At 38.8% G+C, this 17,617-nt stretch overlaps 1 pseudogene; it reads right to left on the reverse strand.

Moving 5' to 3' along the window:
- Positions 1-17,617, reverse strand: part of LOC118578277 — a 39,187-nt pseudogene that overhangs the window by 13,682 nt on the left and 7,888 nt on the right.

The following is a 17,617-nucleotide window of genomic DNA, read 5'->3' on the forward strand; positions in this document are numbered from 1 at the left end:
CTTCTCCCACTAAGTCTTATAACTTAATTTAACCTATTTCTCTTCATCTACATTCTGCCTCAGGGCTTTTTTACCTTTCTTTCATTCTGTATGTCCTACTTTCCCATTTCCTCTGTGTCTACCTCGCTGGCCCCTGCTTGGCTGGCTGGCCCCTGGCTATTCCCTAGTACCTCTCTCTCTGTCTTTCTCCCCTCCTCTTTTATCTCTGCATGCCAGCCTCACCTCCTCTGCCTAGTTATTGGCTGTTCAGCTTTTTATTAGACCAATCAGGTACCTTAGGCAAGCACAGCAACACATTTTTACATAGTTAAACAAATGCAACATATGCTTATATAGTTAAATAAATATTCTATTGCACATCACACTTTCTTCACCAAAATATCACAGGAATGATCTCTAAGCAACATACTGAAATTCTTCTCCTCTGTGGCCTCCTGAACAAGCCTCCCACAGTTCATCAAATCACACTCAACACAACTGTCTTCCATGCTCCTAATTCATGCCCCATTAATTAAGCAGCACTATTACAGCAATAACAGTCCCTGGTACCAGCTTCTGTCTTAGAGTTCTTTTGCTGTGAAGAAACACCATGACCAAGGAAACTCTTATAGTTGTTACAGTTTCAGACATTCAGTCCATTATTATGATGGGGAGCATGGCAGCATACAGGCAGACATGGTGCTAGAATAGGAGCCGAAATTCTTACATCTTGCAGATAACAGGATGTAGACTGACACTAGTTGGTATCCTGAACATAAGAAACCTCAAAGCCCATCCCAACAGTAACATACTCCCTCCAATAAGGCTATACCCACACCACCAAAGCCAGACCTCCTAATAGTGCCACTCCTTGTGAGATTATGGGGGCCAATTACATTCAAATTACCACACTGACAAACATTATTTCTGTTTTAGTACTCCAAAATGCCATTTCACAATCAGCTTTTCAGCTTCTCAGCTCCTGATCTCTAATTGCCAGTAATATTGCCATAAAGGTAATATTTCAAAACTAATCTAAATATCATTAAATAGGGATATATTTAAATATAAAATAAGTTGGAAAGTTATGGAATAGTCAAACAGTAAGATATTATGAACTATGTTTATGATATGTTGTTATATAAATAGCACTTCCAAATCATAGTTAACTTTAAACCCACATATGCAGATATTTCTGTTTGTGTATATGAGGTTATATGGAATAATACATGGAGTGTGTAGAGGTAGCTATAGAAGAAGATAAGGAAAGGGTATCCTTGGAAACTGAGAAATTCAAGTTTTGTCTCATGTTATTCCTCTTGGTAGGCATGATCTTCCCTTGTTATCTCCCTGTGTGCATAAACAGACCTCTGCCAGTGTGCTTACATACATAACCATGCACATCACTTAGGAAGATTTGTACATATAATCATACTTTAAAATTTCATGGAGAAAAGACAAAATGTATACATGCCAAGAGATTATTCTCCTAGGTAAAAAAATAACACAGGAATGAATGGTGAGTTAGCTTTCTTGAAAATCACAGAATAAGTTCTGTTTGCTAACTCTTACTAAAATAAGACATGAGATTGATAATGTACTTTTCATCTGGAATGCACACAAATGAAAATGTAGTTAATGATCTGACACACACTACAACAAAAACTTTATTGGTGCTGAATCAGTGAAGGATTTTTTCATATGTGGAAATTGGAACTGGTTCATAAGGAGCTGAGAAAAATTTGAGATAGTTCAGAGGTAGGAGCTCTGCCATGAAGAAAACCTGCAGGATGCAGGTACATAGGACACAAAACACCTGTTTGCTCACAAGTAAAAGCAGGGTCTCAGACATCCATGAGAAAGACTACCCAGATTCAGACTGGAATGAAACAGAGCTCATAGGATGGAAGCAAAGACAGCAGGCCAGTTAGAACTGGGGTGGTATCAATGTCCTCTAGATTGATCAGAGGTTTTAAAGTAAAATGCTGTAAAATGCTGGTCAGGGTTAAAAACAGCTCCATGCGGGCCAGACCTTCTCCAATGCAAGCTCTTCTTCCTAAAAAGGGTAGAACAACTGGTAAGTCATTTCATTCCGATTCTGAGTTAACACACTTAGAATAGACATTCATGAATGACTAATTAACCCAGACTAATTATCTGCCAACTGTCTGTATTTCTGCACTGTCTTGATTTCTTTCCTGTCCTTCCATTCCTCAGAACAAATTTCTTTTCTTTTCATTTCAACCATTTGGGTGTGTGTGGCGGGGGTAGGTATTTTACATTTTTATATTTCATAAATTAGTAAGATATTTACATCGTTTTAACCCTCCTTCTCCCAACTCCAAATTTTGCTGTGTCCCACATCCCCCCACTCTCAAATCCATGACTATTTTTTTTATTCTTTTTTTGTCAGAGAAGGTGATTCTCTATGTGACAGCCCTATCTCTCCTGGAACCTGAGTTTCTAGTGGAGGAAATTCTGCCTCCGCAAGAGGGTTCCTGGTCTTTAGAGACTTCTTGCCTCTATCAGTCTTGAGAAATTTCCCATACTCTACCCCTTCCTCTGTGCCCATGGGAATAGTCTCTCTTGTTTTAATCATTTTAATCATCATTTTAACTTTTTTATTGTGGTGGTATTGTGTTCCCTGAAATATTGTGCAGGCTAATAAACTTATCTGGGGTCAGAGAACAGGACGGCCACAATATTAAACATAGAGGATAGATAGTGGTAGCACACGCCTTTAATCCTAGCATTCCAGAGACAGAAATCTGTCTGGATCTCTGTGAGTGCAAGGCCACACTGGAAACAGCCAGGCTTGGAGACACAAGTCTTTAATCCCAAGAAGTGAGCCTTTAATCCCAGGGAGTGATGGCAGAAAGTAGAAAGATATATAAGGCGTGAAGACTAGAAACTAGAAGCATTTGGCTGGTTAAGCTTTTAGGCTTTTGAGCAGCAGTTCAGCTGAGACCCATTTGGATGAGGACACAGAAGAATCCAGTCTGAGGAAACAAGACCTGCTGAGGAACTTGTGAGGTGAGGAAGCTGTAGCTTGTTCTGATTCTCTGATCTTCCAGCATTCACCCCAATACCTGGTCCCAGGTTTGATTTTATTAATAAGACCTTCTAACAATTTTGCTACACTTAATCATCCCTTAGAGTGGAACAATTTTTCTTTTCTGAGACCCTTTCAAATTGAAAGAAGGCACTTAAATGATACTTCTTGCAAGCAATTTCTCTTGAAATCTGCCCATTCAGCCTGGTGTCCTTCAAAAATACCAACTCTGCAAACTACTGTCTCTGGGCTCCCCCAGAGGACCTGAGAATAGCACATTTTCACAAGAGAGTATTTTTTCCTACTCATTTATCCTCTTTGTTTCTTTCACATACTGTATCCCTGAATCTGAGTACTGAGTTGCTACATATAAGATGTTCCTTTGGGCCACAGGAACCTGACTCTTCTGGGTGGAGAGAAACACCTCAGAAGAATAGAATTTCTTTCAGAAGGAGTTGTTGAGAAGATCAGCCTTCACCTTGGGGTTGCTGCCTCTGGCCTCATGGAGATGGCTATTTATGTCACCCATGGGAGCCTCCATGCACACCTCTTCTCACCTCACCTGGGCCCTAGCACACATGGAAACAAAGCTTGCTTGTCTGCTGAGAAAGCCATGAAGTAGTCACTCTTCTTGAAGTTGCCTCTCCCATCCAGAAAGTGACCAGGCTCAAACTTCTCTGGATGGGGAAACTCTTTCTCCTCGTGTAGGACAGATGTCAGACATGTCATTACACTTATGCCCTAAAAGAAAAAAAAAACAAAAATCACTTATGAAGAAGATCATGGAATCTGAAAACAATTTAAACGTCTCTCATTTGATCTCTTTGTTCTGTGGATGAGCAGATTGAGGAGAGAGAGAGAGAGAGAGAGAGAGAGAGAGAGAGAGAGAGATCATCTTTCCATGTCAAAGAACATATAAATACTAGGCCTAACAGGTTTTATATCCTAGAATTCTCATTCAGGGTCTCTGTGCATTGACCTCACAGCCACCATCACCACTTTGTAGTCTGACGCCAGGAGCTTACAGAATTGAAGAAGCTCACTGGAGTGCATCAGTTTGGATACACATTCAGCAGTGTCATCCCACAGGGCAAGGCCATTGAATATTCATCTCAATTTGGTGGAAAAGGGGATAGAAAGATTGTAAGAGCCCATGGAGATGGAGGACACCAAGGAAAGAAGACCTTCTAGACACAACAGGACTGGCATGCTATATGAAATCACAGAGACTGTGGCAGCATGCACAGGCCTGCATAGGTCTAAGCCAGATGAATTCTCAGCAATGAGAGGAAAAGCAGACAAATGCCCCAATCCCTAACCCAGAAGCTATCTCAAATTAACAACCACTCACTTAAGAAAAATTAGTTTTCTCCAACAGTCTCATTGGGGAAGCCAACCACACTTCAGGCAGGACTAATGTCAAATGTCAAAAGAGCTGTGGTATTTGAGGAAGGGGTGTTTGTTTGTTTGTTTGTTTGTTGATGTTTTCTCCAGGCATATTTTTTCTTTTTCTTTTTGTTATTTATTATATTTGTGTTTTAATTTTACATATCAGCCATGGGTTCCCCTGTCCTCCCCCCTCCCGCCTCCACCCCCACCTTCCTCCCATCCCTTCCCCTCCATTCCCATCTCCTCCAGGAACAAGACTCCCCTGGGGATTCATTTAAACCTGGTGGATTCAGTACAGGCAGGTCCAGTCCCCTCCTTCCAGGCTGAGCAAAGTGTCCCTGTACAAGCCCAAGGTTCCAAGAAGCCAGCTCATGCATCAAGAACAGGTCCCCGTCCCACAGCCTGGATGCCTCCCAAGCAGATCAAGCTATTCAATTGTCTCACTTATCCAGAGGGCCTGATCCAGCTGGGGGCTCCACAGCTTTTGGTTCACAATTCATGTGCTTCCATTAGTTTGGCTATTTGTCCCTGTGCTTTTTTCAATCTTGGGCTCAACAATTTACGCTCTTACAGTCCCTCCTCTTTCTCAACAATTGGACTCCTGGAGCCCCACCTGGGGCCTGGCCAAGGATCTCTGTATCCACTTCCATCAGTTATTGGATGAGAGTTCCAGAACGACCGTTAGGGTGTTTGGCCATCTGATCACCAACTTGGTCAGATCAGGCTTTTTCTTTTGACCATTGCCAGCAGTCTACAGAGGATGTATCATTGTGGATTTCTGGGGACCTCTCCAGCACTCTGCCTATTCCTATTCTCATGTGGTCATCATTTATCATGGTCTGTTATTCCTTGTTCTCCCTTTCTGTTCTTGATTCAGCTGGGATCTCCTGCTCCCCTAAGCTTTCTTTCCCTCAAATCTTGCCCTGCATTACTCCCACTGTCGTCCAGGTTGTTCATGTAGATCTCATCCATTTCTCTGTCATTGGGCAATCCCTGTATCTTTCCTAGGGTCCTGTTTTCTAGGTAACCTCCCTGGAGTTGTGAGTAGCAGTCTAGTCATCTTTGTTTTACATCTAATATCCTCCTATGAGTGAGAACATACCATGTTTGTCCTTCTGAGTTGGGTTACCTCACTCAGGATGATTTTTTCTAGATTCATCCATTTGCCTGCAAACCTCATGATGTCATTGTTTTTCTCTGCTGAGTAGTACTCTATTGTGTATATGTACCATATTTTCTTTATCCATTATTCAGTTGAAGGGCATCTAGGTTGTTTCCAGGTTCTGGCTATTACAAATAATTCGATATGAACATAGCTGAGCAAATGCCCTTGTGGTATGATTGAGCATTCCTTGGGTATATGCCCAAGAGTGCTACAGCTGGGTCTTGGGGGAGATGGATTCCCAATTTTCAGGAATATAGGGAACATACCTAAACATAATAAAGGCAATCTACAGAAAGCCAACAGCCAACATCAAATTAAATGGAGAGAAACTCAAAGCAATACCACTAAAATCAGGAACAAGGCAAGGCTGTCCACTCTCCCCATACTTATTCAATATAGTACTTGAAGTTCTAGCCAGAGCTAGAAAACAACATAAGGAGATTAAGGAAATACAAATTGGAAAGGAAGAAGTCAGGCTTTCCCTATTTGCAGATGACATGATAGTATACATGAGTGACACCAAAAATTCAACCAAGGACCTGATAGAGCTTATAAACACCTTCAGCCTTTAATTAAAGCTTGAAATGTCGGGGCTTCTAGGGAAAAACATCAGAAATAAACTTAAAGAAATGGGTATGGGAAAGAACTCTCTGAACAGAGTTCTAAGAGCAGGGCATTGGCCTCAAAAATCAACAAATGGTACAAAATTAAATCAACAGATTCCGCACAGCAAAAAAAAAACAAAAACAAAAAAAACAAAAAACAAAAAACCTTAACAGGACAGTAAACAGTAAACAGAGAATTCCCAGAATGGGATAAACTCTTAGATTCTTAGCCAGCTATCTTTCAGACTAATATTCAGAAATTATAAAGAACTGTAAATATTAAACACGCACAAAAAAATCCGCCAATCAGCAAGTGGACAAATGAAAAGTTCTCATAAGAGGAAACATAACTGGCTAAAAAGTATTTGTAGGTGATCAACATCCCTAGTCATCAGGAAAATGCAAATTAAAATTGCTTTGAGATAACACCTCATCCCAGTCATAATTGCTATCATTCAGCAATTTGACAACAAACATTGCTCTGGATGTGGGGAAAGTGATGGGAGTGCAGATTAGTACAGCCATTATGGAAATCATTATGGCTGTCCCTCAATAAGTTAAAGCGAGATCTCTCACATGACTACTCCTGGAGATATATCCAGGAACCCCATATGCTACCACAGACACATTTATACATCCTTGTTTATTGATAACAAAGAAGTGGAGCCACCCTAGATGTCTACCAGCTGATGAATGAATGATGAAAATGTAGTACATATACAGAATGGAAGAGTTTTCAGCTGTTACAGAAAAAGACAACATAAATTGACAGTAAAAGAATGGATAAGAAGAACATAATATTGAGGTGAACCAAACTTCAGAAATGAGAAACTGTATGTTCTCCCTCCTAGGGGACCCTAACCTATTGTATCTATTTGTATGTCTATGTGTATGTGTAAACAGTTGTGAAGTGTGGAGACAATGCAGAGGTATTATTAGGTGATGAAGAAAAATGGAATATATGTAAAAAAAACACCTGGGCATGAAGGAAGAAAAGAGACTTCAGTAAGGCTACAGGGGGGAACAAAGGACTTAATAAATAGGAATCCAGTCAACATGAAATAATGCCCGTAATTGATAGGATCATCGTGGAATTAAAAACCTCTTTACAGCAAAAGAAATTGTCAATCAAATGAAGAGGCAATCAACAGGACAGGAGAAAATTGTTTTCAGCTACACAATCTGATGCATGATTGATATCTAGAATATACAATGAACACAAAACTCTACACACAAAACAAATAATCAAATCAAACATAAGTTATAATTCTGAACAGAGTTCTTAAAAAATAAGCAGAAGTGGCTTGTAAACATTTTTAAAGTATAGAGTGGTAGTTTGAATGAAAGTGGCCCCAGAGACTCATAGGTAGGGGCATTATTGGAGGTGTGACCTTGCCGAAGTAAGCGTGGTCTTGTCAGAGGAAGTTTGCCACAAGAGGTGGGCTTTTAGGATTCAGAAGCTCAAACAGGCTCAGTGGACCATTCTTGTCTTCCTGTTGCCTGATGATCCATATATAGAACTCAAAGCTACCTCTCCAGCACCATGTCAGACTGTGTGCCACCATGATGACAACAGACTAAAACTCTGAACTGTAAGCCAGCCCCAATTAAATGTTTTCCTTTATAAGAGTTGCAGCGGCCATGGTGTCTTTTCACAGCAATAGAAACCCTATGACACATGAACATTTAACTCTTGAACTGTCAGCAACTATGACAACCTACAAAACATCTGAACAAGAATGATCCCATCAACCTTCCCTCATTGAGAGGTGAGGGATTCACAAGACCCAAAATCTTCCTGAGGCTCTATGGAAATTAATATTTCCTGGGAAGTAAAGAGAGAGTCTCTTGAGTAATGTGGTCACTGTTCAGTTGTTGATAATACAGCAAATAACATCTCACCAATGATCAGGTAAATAATTAATTAAACTATTGGTTTATTGAAAAAAAGAAAAACACAGACATGAAAGTAAAAAAGGGACCAGTTGGGAAGAGGAAGGCGGTTACTGGAAGACAGGGGGAGAAAGAGAAAATGGAGTATAATCAAAATAGTCATATATTTCTGAAAATGTTGTAATGAAACACATCATTGACTGCAATTAATATATGATAAGAAAAGTTTAAATGATATATACTTCCTAGGAAATAGATAGATATTTATTATGATGTAGGAAAAATGTGAGGAAGAAAACTATTGCATATTTGTCCCAACCCAAATCAAGGATTCTGAATCATAGCAGAGAGATTAGTGGCCACTTCCCTACCATTTCCTGCTGTGGCTTAAAGATTTTATTTTTTTTTCTTTACTGTGATCTAGTTTGAATTAAAGTCATCCAGTAGAAGGTAAGTGTACTAATTATGCAAATGTTACTAGTATAATGTATGTTCTAGAAAAGAGTGAGACAGTTTCTATCTCTATCTGCCTATTTCTACTTGGACATTCATCTGCCCATCTATGATCATACCTGTGACCTCTGGATGCAGAGAAGCTCTGCAACAATATCTGGATGCTTCAACAGGAGCAAAATCCCATATTTTATTGTGGAACTCGTCTCTGTTCCTGCACCAAAAAGGTCCAATATGGTGATGATCAGGTTTTCCATGATAAATTCTGAGTTTTATTCTGTTTTTCCTAACAATTATAGGTTATAGAAATTAGTTTTACTTGTTTGTGTTTGTTTATTTTAAAAGCTTACAAGAAACAAAATAATTCAATATGAAGAAAAGCATTTTTTAGGTAAGCAAGACATTAGAACGTATTCTACCTAAAGATAAAGGAATCCAGTGACCCTTAGGATTCCTTCGCACAGTTAAAACATAATTGAAGGTACAAAATTCCAAGTTTTTTCTTGTTCCTCCCTTCTCACCCACTGGAGAAAATCAGTTCCTCTGTAATTTTTTTTCAAATATAGTGTTTATCAAGTCAGTTACTGATACCATCAGTTCTAGCCCTGGTGAAACTTTATTACATTTAAAGTCTCAGGGACTACACATAAACAAAGTCTATTGCTATTTTTAATCTCTTCAGTCCTTACACCCACCACCATAATTCAAATCAATGTCACCTTCTCAAAGATAGCTCAGTTGAAGACTACAATTACCTACCATCCTCTAGCTTATCTTCCTGTTCACCTAAACAGGAGTTTCCTCAAAGCCAAACTCAACTGCTTAGAGTCTCTTTAAAGAAAAGTCCTGTGTTCCCTAGGTTATTATACCCACTGTTCCTGAAGGTTTGTTTATGTATAATGACATGTTCTCATCACTCTTAAATGGGTGTGTATGTGTTTTCATTTGCCTCAAAGTAAAGACCTAACCTAGAACACAGTAAAGATAAACTTTCTAATTCTAAATAACTGAGAATCTTAATGATCCCAATATGTTCTAAATGATTTAACCTTAAGAAACTGGTTCAACAAGCAATGAATGTATCATTAAAAGAAACATTATTTTGAACATCCCACTTTTACCAAAATAAAGAAAATTGAGCAAGAACTCCCACGAATGTGAAATAGCAAGTCAAGATCCCTTGTACCTTTTCCATTTTAGCCAGGAAATAGTCTATAAAGTCCTAAGGGTTACTAAGGGTCAGAGATTCTTGATGCCTTTTTATTTCCTTCAAAATGAACTCTCTCTGTTCAGCTCCATGTTTAAAGAATTCGTTATGGCTTCCTGGGAGACAGTATAAAACAGGGTATGCACTGCACAGCTGGAAGAGAAACAAGCTTGCATTAGTACAAATAGCACCCCTTCCAGGACATAGTTCTCTGTCCACCAATCATAAGGGTGAGTTTCACATGCCTCCTGTGCATCTATATGCCTGCCATTTGGAAGGGCAGTCACAGCATGATCAAATGGCTAGAGCTGCCGTGTGCACAGCTTGTGAAGCAACTTCTGATCACATTCATTTCCTGATAGCAGACTTCCAAAGGTTGTGTAGGATAATCCCACTGTCCCCTCTGTCCTACTGAGAACACTAACATACAGAATGACTAGTCAAAATTTCTCAGACAACAAATCAGTGAGAGCAGGGATCGAAGAAGTCTTTATCCCAGTTTCTCTTGCACATAATTCTTCAGTCACCTAAAAACTGCAACTCCTGTAGACAAAAAAATGCAGAAGGGGGAAATCTCTTGAGGTTCCACCCCTAGATAATTAAAGGCTGCTGGGAGAGGGAGAATTAGTCTTCTCTGGAGATGTCTCCTAACTGGTTACCTAACACCAAGTGGTCAGCCTGAAATCGTATCCATACAAGCAACACATAATGAATCAGGAGGCTATATTTATTTATTGATGTGTGTGCACGTGTGCGTGTGAGTGTGTGTGTGTGTGTGTGTGTGCGTGTGCGTGTGCGTGTGCGTGTGTGTGTGTGTGTGTGTGTGTGTGTGTGTGTGTATTCTTAAAGAAAAAAGACCTTGAATTTGAATGAGAGCAAGAGGGCCAGGAACATGAGAGGAGCTGGAGAAGAGAAACAGAAGGGGGAAATTATGTGATTATAATCTCAAATTAGTTATTCATTAATAGTAGGATGTTCTCTTCTCTTTATCATCTAATTAATGCTTAAGTGAATGCCAAATTTTCAAATTATGTATATATGAAACTATATATATAATTTTATGTATGTATATATAATTGTATATATACAATTTCATGTATAATTTAACTATACATATATAAAATTTTAAAGTGTAGTCAGTGGCTGGCTATCTGTTATTTTTTTATTTTGGGAAAAAGTATGAAGTAGGACCATTCAGTGCTCAACTATCATGTTATTATAAATGAGAGTTATAGTGAAAGATTCAACGCATCCATTGTATCTGGCATAAATTCCAGAGTGATGGAACCTAGGCTTTGAAGTAACCTTTGTAAATAGTCAGTGATGATCTGAGTTGTTCTTCCTGAAGAAACTTCAGAGACTTCGAATAATTTAGTCTCCAGACATACCTGGCAAGCCAGGAAGTCTCATATGACTGATAATTTGTTAGGTACTGGTTTGTTCCTTCAGACAACTCCTAGACCAGACAAGAGGTTTTGGTATGAGGAAATTGACTTGCTGAATGTGCCTTTTGTGTAACAATAAAGAGGCTTCTGTGAAGCTGCTAGGCATTCAGTTCATCAGAAGCTGATCGCCCTGCAGCTAGCAAAAGCTGAAATACATTCTGGAGTGACTTTCTTTCTTTGACCTTCTCAAGTCATACAGAACACCTACATTTGGCACCCAATGTCATGGGGCTGGGAAGAAAGAGGAACATGGACAATCCAGTACTGGAGGTATCCTGTGCTTAGGTAAACAAGACTCCAGGACTGGAGGTAATGATTGGTCCGGTAAGGGGGACTCCAGGATTTGGCAGGGACATGGGGAATCCCCCATCTCAGGAGTGGCAATATATACAGTTGTTAAAAGGAGAAGCATTAACTTCACATTTGCAAATATTACAAATACAAATGGAATGGCTCCTGAGGCAAAGAATAAATCAAGGAAAAGAGCCTTCTAGGTGGAAAAGGGGGAACTGTTTAATCAAGAGAAAGGATTTTCCCGATAGAGAAAGGGGAAATGTTTAATCAAGGCCTGCAAATAGAAAGGCTCAAGAGATGAAAAAAAAAATAGAGGAAGGAAAAAGGCTCTTCCTGATAGAAAAAATAAATGATAGTTGTTAGCTGGAATCCTACAGAGATGACAGAGCTAGAGCAGTTTAACGAAATAGTGGTGACACGTGGGATGCGTCCACCCTGTGTAAGACAGGTTTTAAATAACTGGGCTGCTCAGAATAGAACTATTCTAAACGATTGGAAGGAATTAAAATGAGCTGGAACTCAGAGCTCTCTGGCTGCACGCTACCTGTCAGCTCTTCCAGCCAAAGACCCTCCAGTGCAGAGCAGTGACACCTGAATTCCAAAGAATAACAGGCTGGGCCCCACCGCTGCAGCTTGAGCCAACACAACCGGCCCAGAACTTAGAATTTTCTTCTTTATTTACCTGATTTTTGTTTACATGTTCTTTGTTTTTCCCTTATAGGGGAATAACTCAATATTAAAAGTCCCTTCATAGGAAATGTTTCTGGTTTTTCCCTAATACCAAGAATAACTCAATATCTATGGTCCGCTCATGAGAGAAAAAATTAAGATAAGCCCAGCCTCTAGTACAAACACAACTGGAATCAGGCATAATAAAGTCTAAGCCAATGTTGTTTAAGTTTCCAGTAGCATTAGTCCTTTATTATACGGAGGATAGTCTCTTTTCTTGATCATCTAATTAATGCTTAAATGAATACCTAATTATCATAGTAAATAAAATGAAAGAGCAAAATTCATAATTTTGAACTATATCATTAGGTATGCTCTATCTGTTTATCACTACCTAGGATTTGGCTCTGTTTTTAAGTTACTTTCTGGAAACTCTCAGTTAAATTCTATAAAATGTAACACCGGAAACAGAACAAGTTATTCACTTATTAAATTTTCTAAGGTGGTAGCTCTTAGAAATAATCTCGTACTGATAAAGAGTCTAAAAAAATTATTTTTCCACTAAATAAAATGCAGGTAAATTGTTTGTTCCACACTGTTAATAATTGCCAGTTTGCATTAACATGTTACTTGGGATCGATTAAAAATAAAAAGGATTCTCTTTTAAAAAAACTCTCCATGGGTATTACCCAAAGGTTACCTCCTAAAATCCTGTAGAGGTTTGTTTTAATGCTTTTATAGATGACTTTTGAAAAAGACAAAGAGTATATTTACATGCAAATCCCACATGCTCCACAAAAAAAATGTATCCATACTGAGTTATACAGCTCAAAAGTTTAAATTCACTGCAATCAGACAGCCTTTATGAAATGTTTCTAATTTATTGAGTATTTCACTGACTCTGCAATTTATTTAAATTTGGGTGACAGTTTTTGAGCTGACTAAGAAAAGCTTCATTCTTATTGTAATCATGGATAGCTTTGAAACCCCAGTTTGCAATACCCACATCCAAAATGGGTATCTTTAAGAAAGGTTGAGGCTCAGCATTAACGGACCTCATATAAAACTTAACACATGAAGGACAGAGATACACTCAGAAAAGAAAGTGACCTAACTTGAGAGAAAAAGAACATTGCAGAAGGACTGCAGATGTAGAAAAGATATAGTAGAAGGAAACATTTGGAAAAGGTACTTGAGAATGAAGACTAGTTAACAAGAAGTTGGAATGGATGGAATGTGAATAGTCTGACACAGAAATTTTTAAAAAAGGAAACAAAACTGTTAAGAAGGCTTAGTGTGTTTCTTCAGCTCAGTTTCCTTGCTTTAAAAATAAATTAATTAAGTAAATAAATGGAATTTCATTGAAACATGACAGTAATACTGAGCTGCAGCCACCTCAGCCACTAAAAATAAAAAAATAAAAAAATACTAACAGGAAAACAACCTACCTAAGAGAATAGCGAGGGACAGCTGTGGCCATTATTGGTCAAAGACAGGACCTATAAAATTTCTTAGTCCTAATGAACCTCTGCTTACTATTATTTTGAATTAAAATGGATTTTTATATGATCATAAATTGCTAATGTTATAAAGGTATACTCAGGTTAACAAAAAATTAACTTAGAAATGTTTTTTAGAGAGAAGGGGGATGTGAGGGCTCCCAGGGATAGATTGCATAATGCTTTACTAACTTTAATTTTGTAAATGCTAATAGAAATAGGGACAACTACTGCTAAAAGGCATTGGATTGGGGTGGAGGGGACTGTTGAATTGAACCAGCCTGGGTACTACAAGGATGTTTTAACATTAGAATGGGAACCAGGGAAGGTGTTAAATTGGAACCCAGGTTATGCTTATGTTTCTACAGAAGAAAGGTTGTAAAGAAAAAATAGAGAAAGTCCTTAAAATGGAAGGCTGATCCTCCTACCTGAAGACACCTTAAGAAATTGTGTGATAAGGGAAATAATAGTTCGACTGGCTAAGAAACCTTTGAATACTACAACTTTATTTCTTGCTATGCTGTCCATGGTAACTGTACAGGTAACAGGGACCAATCACACATATTGGGCCTACATTCCTAATCCTCCAATTAACCTAGAAATAAATTGGGGAGATATGGATAACCCTGTGGTAGTTAATGAATCTTCTTGGCTACCTGGTACTTATGACAACTGAGGACCCGCTAAGCCAATAGAGGAGGGTAAGGAAATCATAAATTATACTGTGGAAGTGTAAGAAATTCCTATTTGTATGGGGAATGGAACTCAATGTCTAAATATATATAACTTTTCAAGTGTGGTTATCTACAGTTAATACTACCCAGGATTTTCATAATAAGTTTTATATATGCTTCATGCATCTGGTTTTAGAGGACAGGAGATCAATACTACTAGTTCCATAAATCTGCTGCTTTGTGAGATACAGGTTACCAACAAGGAGTCTGACTGGGTACATTGGCAATAATGTAAAAGTGAGAACCCTTGGGTGCTTGTTAATATCTCCCATGGGAGAAGTCATTGATTGGAACTCATATAGCTTCCCCCAAGGAAAATATTCTCTCAGCATTGAGTTGGCAATGGTATAGTTTGAATGAAACCATGGAAATTAGTTCTACTTTTAATGAATTGATCAAGGGCATGGGGTTGGCATATCAAGTCCCCTCTTGCAATTTGGCAATTTGGTTCAAACTAATTTGTGGAAATTAGCAAGTGCCTCCTGCTCTCTTAAAGCATGGAAAGGAAGGTTTAACATAAATGAAGGTAAGTATACCTTATCTTTTAGCTTAAATCAGTCACCCTTTTGTAGCATTGTTCCATTATCTTTATTTATTACTAAAAAGGCCTGTTCGATGGCACCCTAATAACTATAGTACCGTTTGTGAACACTATACTCCTCATACCTGTGTTAATTCTATTATGTCTTTAAATGTCACCTCTGAAAGGCTATACATTCTCAGAACAAGGCCAACAGTTTGGATGCTGATGAAACTGTTGAGGCCATGGCAAGACTCACATGTGATACTTCTAGTGCAGAAGCTCACTGAAAGAGTACTAATAAGAACTCATAGGATGATTGGACTGATCATTGCTGTACTTATGAGAATTATTTTATCAACTGCTACTGCCACTACAGATAAACTGGTGTATCATAAAGAAATTCGAACTGCTGAGTTCATTAAACAGGCACACATCTGTTGTTTCAGCACCTCAGGAGGCAGAATCAGAAAGATTATGAGTTTAAGGCTAGTCTGGGCTATAGAATGGAAAGAAAAAAAAGGGAGGGAGGAATGAGAGTGGGGTATACAACCCTAACTGATACTTCTGCAATACCACCTCTACTCCTAAGGCTCAGGGAAAATCATGAAAAAGGAAGAGGAGAGAATGGTAAGAGCCAGAGGGCAAGGACATCAGCTGCTAGAGAGTTTCCCCAAACATGATATGGAAAATGCTCCCATGAATTCTCAACAATATGGTTGCCTGAATAAGAATAGCATAATGACACCAATTGACATGGCAACCAGGACAGGAAATTCCACATATTCCTATAATGTGGTGGTATTGTGTTCCCCAAAATATTGTGTGTAGCATGAATCTTAACAATATTGAAATAAGGACTCAGAAGCTTACAGTCTGAGGAAACAAGACCAGCTGAGGAACTGGCGAGGTAAGGAAACTGTGGCTTGTTCTGCTTCTCTGATCTTCCAGTATTCACCCCAGTAACTGGCCTCGGGTTTGATTTTATTAATAAGACCTGTTAAGATTCCAACTACACTAGATGAATTTGAATTCCCATATTGATTAAGAAGTTGGTCTAGGCTGAGGAGTCCCTGTGTGTGTTGGCCCAAACAACACAATCAAAGCAATCAATGGCTGCTGAGAGATGGAGAATCATTCCTCCAAGGAAAAATTCCCACAGAGGTTATCCAATCCCAAGTATTCATCTCTGGACACATATACCTCTAAGCAATGCTAAATGGACTTAGTAGGTTGTGTGCACATGTGTACATATATGTGTATATACATATAACAATAATTACAAAAGAAGAGATCATGAATTGGAGATGGCTGTGGAAATTAAATAGACTAGGGCTAGTGTATCAAGTTCTCAAAAAAGAATTCACACTGGAAATACAACTGTGTTCCCAGCAAGTACACTCATGTATTTCCAAATTACGAAACCCACATAATCCAGCATGAAGAAAAGACATCAGTAATTTTGGTTGGGGTGGGAAGGGAGATCAATAGACAGAGGAAACATGCACCTACATTTAAGAAAACACACTTAAGATAATTTAAATGGGCTTTTCTTGTGTAAGGTTGACACAAAGTAAAAGTATAGTCATATGTTTGAAAGTATACATAGTAGTTTAGAAAATATACTAAAAAATGTAATGCATACATTACCAGATCTTAGCTTCATCCCTTACTCACACTCTTGCACCCACATGTTGACACATGGACTAAAAGGCCCAGTGTGCCTTCCTTTAACACAGGCAGGAAGTTCAACCCCTGCTAGCCTTGACGGACACAGGGACTCCTCATCCTAGACCCACCTCTTAATCAATATAGAAATTCAAAGTACCAGCCCTTCCCTGATCTTTTCACCATTTACAGACCACCTAAGGCATCACTCTGATCTCCAGGAAGTATGATTATGTGACTAATGAAACCATTTATGTGCTTTCAAGTCTGTCGACCATACTACAACCTCAGAGGGAAACAAGAAAATGAATATAAAGATAAAAGTTATGAAGACAACAGGTCTCTGCAACCTGTGAAGAGACTTCCAGTGTTTTGAGTTATGCAATGAAGAAATATAGCATTGCTGAGAGTGTGAGCTCCAACAGAGAGGTGGGATGAAGGAAGCCAAGTGTGAATGAACGTGGGTCAGGAGATGAGGGAAAGTCATAATCTCTCTGACCTTTCACACCATTTTCAGACAAGGCTTGCATTGTATTTCATTATATTATATTTATACTATACTATATATAGTATATTACATTTTTTTGGTTTTTGAGACAGGGTTTCTCTGTGTAGCTTTGCACCTTTCCTGGAACTCACTCTGTAGCCCAGGCTGGCCTCGAACTCACAGAGATCTACCTGCCTCTGCCTCCCAAGTGCTGGGATTAAAGGCGTGTGCCATCAATGCCTGACTAATTTTATTAGATTAGATATGCAAAATCATGTATCATATATGTATAACCCCCAGTACATTGTTTTACTTTACCCATATTTTATATTTTTGGTTGTGAGCCTAGCCTTTAACGGCTGAGCCATCTCTCCAGCCCTACTCATATTTTAAATTTTTGCTTTTATATGGTGGAAGATTTATTGTAGATAAAAGGGGGAGCATAGCCAGAGACCAGGACATCTGGGAGAGTCCAGAGGGAACATGACCCTGAGCCAGGCCATGTAAGAGGAGAGAAGAGGGGAGAGCCAGGAGAGTAAAGGGTAGACCAAAAAGGGA

Source organism: Onychomys torridus, chromosome 1 (genome assembly GCF_903995425.1).
Source record: "Onychomys torridus chromosome 1, mOncTor1.1, whole genome shotgun sequence".
NCBI lineage: Eukaryota > Metazoa > Chordata > Mammalia > Rodentia > Cricetidae > Onychomys > Onychomys torridus.